At 43.9% G+C, this 9,705-nt stretch overlaps 1 non-coding gene across 1 annotated transcript; it reads right to left on the bottom strand.

The window, feature by feature from the left end:
• Nucleotides 1-6,858: 6,858 nt before the first annotated feature.
• Nucleotides 6,859-6,931, bottom strand: TRNAK-UUU (transfer RNA lysine (anticodon UUU)). Its single transcript has one exon. It is a non-coding gene; the product is annotated as a tRNA-Lys (tRNA).
• Between the last annotated feature and the right edge of the window lie 2,774 nt (nt 6,932-9,705).

Genomic DNA, 9,705 nt, shown 5'->3' with positions numbered 1-9,705 from the left:
GTGAAGTTCGAAGGGGAATAAAGCCAATAACTCTTTCTTTATCACCGAAAGTAGCAATAGGCTGATCTTAGTCCCTTGACTCTTCTTTCCTTTCCTTTCACTGGATTCCCCACTTTAAGGGAAGTGAGCCGAGGAAAGGCAATGAAGGTTCGACTCCGTTCGGGTGAGTGAAAGCCCTGGGTTGCGTAGAGAAAGGATAATGGAATTTTGAAGCCAAAAAGACCAAGGCTTGACCTCTCTCGCCATGCTGCGCTCCTTCTAACAGTCTCGGCAGTTTCATCAATATCTATCTGGGGATCGTCAACAGACTTGTCTCTTTACAGCAGAGTGGGGATGGGAGCTTCTTTCGCTTGAGTTTTGGAGAGAGTGACCGAGGCTACTTTTACTTTCTATATATAAAGAAGAGAAAAGCTTACCAAACAACTTATTCGTAGCATTACGCCCTACGGGCTGAAGTACATCCCAAAAAAAGTCTCTTTTTACGGAATAAAAGAAATGCTTTACGCACAAAAAGAAAGGGGATGACTGACTGATAGAGTGAAAGACAAACTGGAAGGCATTACTATCACTGGCAGGCAAGCACTCTACTAAGCTTTCTTCCTCTCCTGTCGTCGAGTCAGTAGATGAGATGAGATCCTCTTGCTTCATCGGCCTAGAGAATAGGAGTTAGCAGAGATGCTATCGGTCTGTAACTGAACTAATGGAATTGAACTCTTTTTTTGGGGTTACCCCTTTTTTCCTTTGAGAGTCATTAGAGAATGGGAGGTGACAGTACATCATATGCTTTCCTCTTCAAGAGCTGCAGGGCTAGAGAGTAAAACCCTTGATTTCTCCACAACTCAATGTGAGATATAAGCTATAATAAAGTACCAACAAAGAAGAGGCGGATCCTTTCGTTTCGGGATCATAGGGATCCCCCATTACTCCACTACTGCCTTTCCCTTATTCATTCTATAGGGCGGGGGGACCAACAATCCATAGTGTAGAGGGCTGGCTCATCAATCGAGTACGGTCCGTATGCCCTTTTTATCTTAGTCGCTAATAGAAGAATCAAAGCATTCTTATAAAGTGGCTAAGTCATGGATTTCCATATTGCTATTGATCTGATCTCCACTCAAAGAGAGAACCAAAGGATCTGCCTGCGGAACAAAATTAGCCTCTAATGGCTAGTGAGTGGTATAAGCAGTTTCGCCCGGTGCAGCTAACGAACAAAGGTCCTGTTGGCAGAACACAGAGACCCGGTCAAGCCATTGGGAGGCAAACCAGAATACTCCACCGAAGAAGCGGGATAGTAGTAGCGGGTGGAAACTTCCCGAAGCGAAGGAAGCTAAGCGGATGCCTCTAGTTTATAGAGGCTAGACCGAACGAAGAGGTCTTTCAAACTGCCCAAGGACAAAGACTTAGCTTTGGGATAGGGCTAAGAGATGTCATTCCCCTGACTATCAGTTTAAAGAGTGGGAGAGGACTTAGCGGACTAAACCTTCCAGTCCCGAGAAGCTAGAGGCAAGACGGTTAGCGTAGTGAAGGCTCCTTCTTTTAGAAGATCGGATGGCACAAAGAAAGCAGCTAACTAAGTAGATTCTGTTCACTCCTCAATAGAATCTGAATCAGGAGATGCTTTACAAGCGGATTTGACTGACTTTCCTGAAGGATATAGGGCAGAGAGGTTACCACCTCAACGGAAGCAACCAAATAGGGATGCTTCTGAGACAAGGGAAGAAGATTCTTTACCGAACCGAGGGAACTCACCTTACTTGACTTCTACTACTCGTTACTTCAGAAAGTGGGCAACTCCTTTTCCCTGGCCTAGCAGAGTTGGTTTTTGACTCCTTAATTCCTGTCTATTCGGAAAGCAGGAAAGTCTGTCTTCGTGTCTATTGGATCCTATCTTCTTGGCACCCGTCTTTCAAGGAGTTGAAGCTAGAAAGGGAAAGGCAAATTAAGGGTAGGCTTGGTGCTGTAGAGAAGGCAACTCTTTGCCTTAGGTGGGTAATAACTTTCTTTCCTGAAGTCAGTCCGGGAATTAGGGCCTCTATCAATTCTCGAACCAGAAGCTAGCGCCCGTTGGGGCTAAAGGTAGAGCCGGTCAAAGGACTTTCAACTCCGCCCTTTGGCACGATCATAGACGACCGATTCGAACGAAGACGACAGAAGGGATCCGCAAGGATCGTTACGAGCGATTAGGACCCATACCAATAGATTAAATCTTCCCCTATTCCTGAACCCTAGGATTAGACTCAAAGCTGGGGAAGGAAAGCAAGTAAGCCTGCGATTGGAAAGCTAGCCAGTTCCGGCTTGCTGTGCACAGGCTACACTGTATAGGTTAGGGGGAGGAGTGGCTCCTTACGCTGGGACCCCTTTTCTCTGGTTATTGGGCGGAATAGAGTGCTTGGGATGACGGGGATTAGTGGATTCCTTTTTTTGTATGCTTTCCTTTTGTTTTGGCTTTCCTACAGCTCTTTTCCCGATCTCCTTTTCTTCAAAAAAAGTCTTTACAAGCCGCAGACATATAGCCAGATAGTTCCATCCCTAAAAAACAAATAACGTTTTCTTAGTAGAGCTATGACTTACTTAGTTTAATCCTACTAGAAAGGCAGTGAGTGACCTACATATAGTAGGAATATGAGGCCCCCTCTAAGCCTAGGAGCTCTGGAAGGCATTACCCCTGCTACAGTTGGAGTAGTTCCCATTGATCCTGATAGATCCTGATCCTATTTCATTGCCTTATGCCTAGCTTGGAACGAGAAAGCTTGCTCAACTGTACGAGCTTGATCTAATCTACGACCACCCTTGCTTCTTTGTCAATCGATACGGTAGGTGACTGAACACCAACACAATCCTTTTTTCTGAAATGAAAATGAAACAATTTCCGCACGCGATTCGCCGTTGAAGGCTCCTTGATTTGATACTTTTACTTGAGAGCGAAAGGAAGTCTCTTCTTTTGAGGATGATCTAGCTATGTCAGTTGGTTTGGCTACTACTCTATGGTCTTATCGAGAACCCTTCAGATAGGGTATTACCATGTGTGACTATCTTATTTATAGAATTTTTTTCATCATTGACCGAGTGAGGCATACTATACATCTCTTTTATCTGGGGCAGATAGACCTAGAGCAAAGCCCTTCACTCACATCTGGTACCGTGGAGCAGTACCTAGGGAAAGGATCAAGACCATAGGGGAAGGAGAACAAGCTCTTCGGAATGGATACCCGTCTCTTTGAATCAAACCTTTCCAGGATACTCGCTTCCAAGCATTTAGTGCCATGTTGAGAGGGAAACGGTTACCCATGTGCGTGCTCAGGGATTGTTCTTTCGCAAAGGTTATTAGGTAGTAATTACTTCGGGTGGAGGATGAATAAAATTTTCTTTTAGGGTGACATTTACAGTTGGATGAATACGAATCTAACTCGCCATTCCTTTGGTCTATTTACAAAAATATGATTGGAGTTCCATTTTTGGTATCACAATTGGGAGTCTATGGCATTGGAGGAATAATTTTGTGTTCAACTCTCAAATGACTTGTGATCAAGACCCTATTAGATCCATTATTTAAAGGCTTCAAGGTTAGGGATTTTTCTTTTTCAGTTAAAGGTGGAATTACTTGAGCAGCTTTATCTCTTCACTTTTGTGCATACTCCTTGAATGTCTCATTTTCTTTCTTTTCCACGGCCCTTAAATCTTTTCTATTCGGAGCCATATCCATATTATGCTTATATTGGTGGTTTTAAGAAAGCATCAGCCAAGCCGAGCCAGCCCCATCATCACCGAGATTGACACACAGACAGACTATAGAAAGTGTACTGGAAAGGAGGAGGCCGTCAGTAATCTCACTGTCTGGCCCAGAAGCAGATGACGAGAGCAATGATGAGTAAGACTTTTACTCAGAAGTCACGGCCCTACTTCAAAGAATTTTTTACTTTGGAAATGAAAGCAGGGCTCCACAGCCTGGCCGATACAGCTGACTCTACAGGCCACTAAGTTTGACTCTATTCCACTATTCCACCAGCACCTAATAAGATGGGAAGATGCAAATCACTTCCCTTCCCTAAAAAACAAGCGCGCCACATGTGATGCATCTGAGGTCTTATTGCATGGAATAAAGTGCACCAGAGAACCTGTCAACCACTTTCATAGCTGCATGCATTTACTGCACAACAGAAGAGGAAGCAAAGCAAGGTTGCTCATCGTCTTCGAAAGAGGGAATAGAGAAGGAAGACCGAAGAACAGACATTCCCCATTCTCCGAAGTAGCCTCAGATGTCACCCAAAGCCAAGCCAAAACCTGTGGAAGTCTCTCATACCTCACCCCTCTTTCTTAGGAAAGGCAGCAGCAAAAACTTTCCGGGCTAGCTCTATCGGGCTGGGCTATTCTAATCAGTGCTTCCCCTTAGTTGGAGCTATCTAAAGCGGTTCAGGTGAAGTGCTTTCGTCCCTTGTTACAGCGAGTGTTCCAGTGAGAGCTGTCCCGAAAGAAAAAAAGCCCAAATGGAGTCCCAACGAGCATAAAGAAATAGGAAATGCTCTAATCACCGATTGCTACTAAGAAATATCATAAGAGAAGGAAAGGAGGTTACAAGGTTCCTTTTCCTCACTCTTGGATAAGTCTTCTTTCATTTCAGTTTACTTTCTCTCAGAGGGGAATCTTACTCACGAGATACCTACCTTAGGTACCACATGAGCACTATGAGACTTCTTACTGTCTAAGTCTAGATCCTAGCTAGCGCATCTCTTATTACAGAGAGGGCTTGATGAACACCACCTTCTGGTTAGTGATTGGGCCCTTTACGGCGTAGAAGATAAGAAAAGCAGATCTGTACTGATAAGTTAATCAGTCCGAATACCTGTAGTAGTAGTCCACTTATATTATAAAGTTGCTCGCCTGCAGCAGTAGTCAAGCTGCCAAGTAAAATGGAGTTCTCCTTTCCCATACCAGATAGAATTGAGTCATCTATTTCTTGAGGAAACATACCTGTCACGTTGAACCATGTCTGTCAACGGTGAAAGATAGCCCTAAAGTGAGGGCCCCGAAGATAGGATTTCTCAACTGTCGATCGACGTGACAATCATGCATGCTTGACAAAGCTTTTTAAGTCTCCCAATAAACGAAAAATGGATTGCTGGTGACATGAAAGCTGTGCTCGACGCTCTATTCTATTTCCTATTCCACTGCGCTAAGTGGTCTTTCCGGCTGGATGACTACTATGGACATAGATGACGATTACTCCCAGTCTCTGGTCAATCCATGCTAGAAGAGCTATTCCCGCTGCCCACCCGAAAGAGAGGAGGAAGACTAACCGCCATCCTGCTCGAACCTTTGCTGCCTGAGTTCCATAGCTGACTGCTAGAAGGAAGGTGAAAGCTATGGCTGTTCCATGGGATGCTCATTCTCAACCTTTTTCCGGTCAATGTGAGGTGAGAAAGAGAGAAGCGATGTAGACATAAGAATGTAAGGTTTGCTTGTCAGCTGTCGGTCCAATGATGCTTTTCTAGCTTGACCTACACGACAAGGGAAAGATCAAAGGCGAGGTGGGAAATGCCCCGCACGAACTATCTGATCAAGTTTTCTTTTTCCTATCATAGGCAGCTGTCAAAGCATGAAAATGGAGAACATGTTGGGTTGATCCAACGCTATTCAATAGCCTAGTTGGAAGTTTACGATATTTGACGGCCATATCTTCTCTTTGGAGTTGGGCTAGTTAGTCGCTTCATGGAGACATCTACCATGACTCATTTGAAGACAGCCAACCAAGAGGATTATCCGCTACGCTATATCAAGGGTAAGGGTCCACTTGATTGATTACGGGTTATTCTATTCAATCTCTAATAAGTTGGGTTATTGTGATAGTGATTGGGCTGGAGACTTGGATGATATAAAAAGTACTACTGGCTTTGTTTTCTATCTTAGAAATACTGCTTTTACATTTTTTTCCAAGAAACGATTGTGACGCTCTCCACATGTGAAGCTGAATATGTTACTGCCACATCGTGTGCTTGTCATGCAATCTGGCTTAGAAATTTAATAAAGGAGCTGAAAATGGCACAGAAGGAAGCAAGTGCTGATTTGGCAAAGAATCCAGTATTCTATAACCGAAGCAAGCACATTGACACACGATATCATCATTTTATTAGAGGTTGTATTGCAAACAAGGAGGTGCAGCTCAAGTATGTGAAGTCGCATGATCAAATTGCAGATATTCTTACTAAGCCTCTCAAGTTTGACATTATTAATAATAAATACCAAGTGATGCTCGTAGCTAAAAGTGTAAAACTTGAGGTTTACTACCAATCATAGTTGAACAAAAAGTAAAAAGAAGTCACCCTACGCCCAGAAGTAGGAAATCCATTCTATACCCGCCTACGAACCTTCTTTATGAAAGAAGTAAGTGACAATTATTCAAAAGAATAAGAATAATGATGTTTGTTTTCTAATTATGTATACCCACCCTACGCTGATTCAAAGAGCTTAGAGGAACTTTTTTTCACTATAACTATATAATAAGAATAGAATATATAGAATATATTCTATTCTCTATAACCACCCCTACGCACAACTTTTCACTATGGTGTTCCGGTTAACCAAGATCAGGGTATGGCTGACATGGTTGAATCGAATCTCAACCACGGAAATGCAATTCCCATCAACAGCCTGCCTATAGACAATGGGTACGCGAGGTCGTCAACAAAACTCATTAGATCTAGAGTAAACTTCAATCATAGTTGAACTAGAACAATCACTCATTTGAAAAGACGTCACCCTACGCACCAAATAAGGATGTAAATAATGATGATGTTTTAGACTAAGCCCACGCCCACGAAAAAATTAGGACTCTTAAAATCTTGCTATAGTGTAAGGTAGATTTGGGTATAGCAGGACTTGAACCTGCGACCATTAGGTTAAAAGCCCAATGCTCTACCAACTGAGCTATACACCCCCAAAAAGATGTAGTAGTAAATAAGGATTAGTGCGAAAAAGAGGGCGGCCCCTCTTCTTCTCAAAAAGGGCTTGGGCTCTCGGCCTTACTCAACAAGCACCTTTCTTAGTAAGGTTGCTTCTTTCCACTCATTGAAGATTCTATCTAAAAAAGAAGGTCAACGGGGGATAAAAAACTGGCTCTTACTGACACCATCTACGAGAAGGTGAGGTCTCTTTCTTTTCAGACGCCATACGGTTCGGTTCGCCTTAAAGCCTTAAAGACGAATAAGGGGAGGAGCTGTTTTCTATGTAATTACGGTCTTTGTTGCCCGTTGTTCCGGTCGAGCACTCTCTCTCTTTTCTTTGTCCAATTCCATCTTACCAAACAAGACTGACTTCTGACCAACCCGCGAAGAGTTGTGATGTTGGACCAGGTACGAAGAATGAATCTATATCTGTGTACGGAAGTTGCCGGTCGGCGGCCGCTCAACTGTTCGAGCGCAATGCAGTGGTGGTTGGTTCCGATTCGACAAGGGTAGAATGCCTGGTCGAAGGTCCAGTACAGTAGGTATCAGGTGGGTTTTGGCTCCCGAGCGAGAACGAGAAAAAAAATAGGCGATGCACCATCCTTGCTGCTACATACGTTGACCTTGACTTGACGGATTCATCCAATTGAACCCACACTCAAAGGAGGACCACAAGCTTGGGGATCGACGAAACAGAAAGTATCAGCATTAAGAGGGTTAGCAGTGAAAGAAAGAGCCCGGCATTCATTTCTTCATGAATATTCATAGCGGAGTCTACTAAAAAAGGGAGTAGACCAGCCTCATCGTGGTGATTAGAGGACATCTCTGATCGTTCACCTCTAATGTGTGTGGACACGTTCCCTCTCAGTTATATGATCAACGGCATCAGTCGGCTATAGAGCGCGGTTCTTCCGGGGAGGCAAAGTCGTACCCTCTACTGATGGAACCCTCAGTTCGTAGATCTTCGTCAACATGTTACGAGGCTCCAGTCTTCGGCGGGTCACCATTACTTGACTTAGAAAGACATCTGGGGAGCAGTGCGCCTGGTGCAAATGGCTTTCTTTTTTCATGATATACCAATCAGAATGGAGGGCCTACCTACGTACATGATTGATAGAATCAGTACATAGGGGGGGCCAACTTGATGCAGGAGAGGCATGAGTGCAGTTCGATCTTGTGGTGTATTCGTTTGTAGTGAGTAGGGCCTCTTTCTCGTTGATCAGTTCGCCTCCGTTCTATTGAAAGGTCTCTATCCTACGGCGGTTTTGTCAACGAACGCGTCTCGGGCCGGATTTACTAACCTAACCCTTAGGGGGGCCTTTCCTTCCATAGTTGGGTGCTCCGCTTTAGTGTAATTGACGAAGGCTAGGCTAGGTTTGGTAATACCCAAAACAAATGAAAAGAGATCGGGGTCGATAGGTTGCAAGGAACTTTATCCTCCCCAAAACCCAAAAAGGGTGAGGTCGAACTCTAATTCTTGAAATAAGTCGGGGCCCTTTTTTACTAAGTCTATCGGATATAAGATGATAGAAGGCGCAATGGTAGTTCCATTGCACAAGACGGTGCCGTCTCACTTCGAGTTCCTTCCTTCGAAGTCAAATCTGATGATACGCTTCGGCGATGCGATGTTACCTACCAAATAAAAGTCCTGCTAGGTGATCTAAATCGCTCAGGGCAGTGAGGACTCACTCACCTACTCCTTCTAATCTAATAGTTTCTTCTATCTACGGAATTCAAAAGGCGACCCGCCGCGCCGGGCTATAAGATACAGTTGTTGTACTACTTGACTGGTAAGAAAAAGCTTACGTAAGAACTGGAAGACTCTTGTATGTACAGTAATCCTCTCTTCTGTAATTGGTGGACTCTTGCACAGAAAGGCTGACAGAAGCAACGTTTTTTAGCGCGCTTTTCATTTCAAGCGCTTTTCCTCTGCTAGCGGCGGGCGACAAGGCAATGAAATTGGTTCAGTTGGAAGCCTAAGCCAAGAAGGTACGAACGAAGTGACGGGCCCCTTTAGAGATAGGGGTGGCTTTCTTGTGGTAGTAATTGCGAACATCTCCCCTTTTTTCTTAGCGTGCACAGTTTGCTTGCATGCCGCCTTAGGCACATCTCTCTTTCTTAATTTCACGCTGGCCTAATGAATGAAAGTCAGTCTTTTAGTAAGCCGTATATAAGCAGCTGTTTAGTGTAAAAAAAGCAATTCTTTAGTGACCGCACCGAAAGGTACGTACGGTGGAGGTTGGTTGAAGATGATGTTACGCGGCGTTCAGAACCAGCCTTTAAGTGAATGAATTAGAAAGATTTGCCCATGGCACCTCGTTGGATAATTGTATTTTCAATGCTCGGTCTAACCAAGTTCATCTTTAAAGTTAAGTTAGTTAGGTGGCTCTTATCTTTTCTTTTGACCGCCCTTCGCCAGTGTGACAAAACAAGTGATTGCTTTGACAAGTTAAGTTATTACAATACAAAACAAAAGGGCAGGGCAGTAGTTGCCACTTTAAGACTCTATCAGCTTCTTTCTGATCCTATACTCGAAGAGAAGAAAAAGAGAAGACATACGAAGTAGTTTCGCAAGTAATGGGTCCTTACCGTCGTTAAAATAAGAGCACCTGGCTCTGCCCATTCACAAGGACTCGATTCGATTGTTTTCCAACAATGTTGAGCCTGGTATGTAAGCCATGTATCTGGTAGGAAGGACAAGTTGGTCAGCCGGTTAGTTGAGAATAAAAGAAAGGTATCGGCTTCCTTCAATGTACGGAGGCATTCA

Source organism: Euphorbia lathyris, chromosome 3, assembly GCF_963576675.1.
Source record: "Euphorbia lathyris chromosome 3, ddEupLath1.1, whole genome shotgun sequence".
In the NCBI taxonomy this organism is placed as follows: Eukaryota; Viridiplantae; Streptophyta; class Magnoliopsida; order Malpighiales; family Euphorbiaceae; genus Euphorbia; species Euphorbia lathyris.
This window is presented reverse-complemented; position numbering and strand designations above follow the sequence as displayed.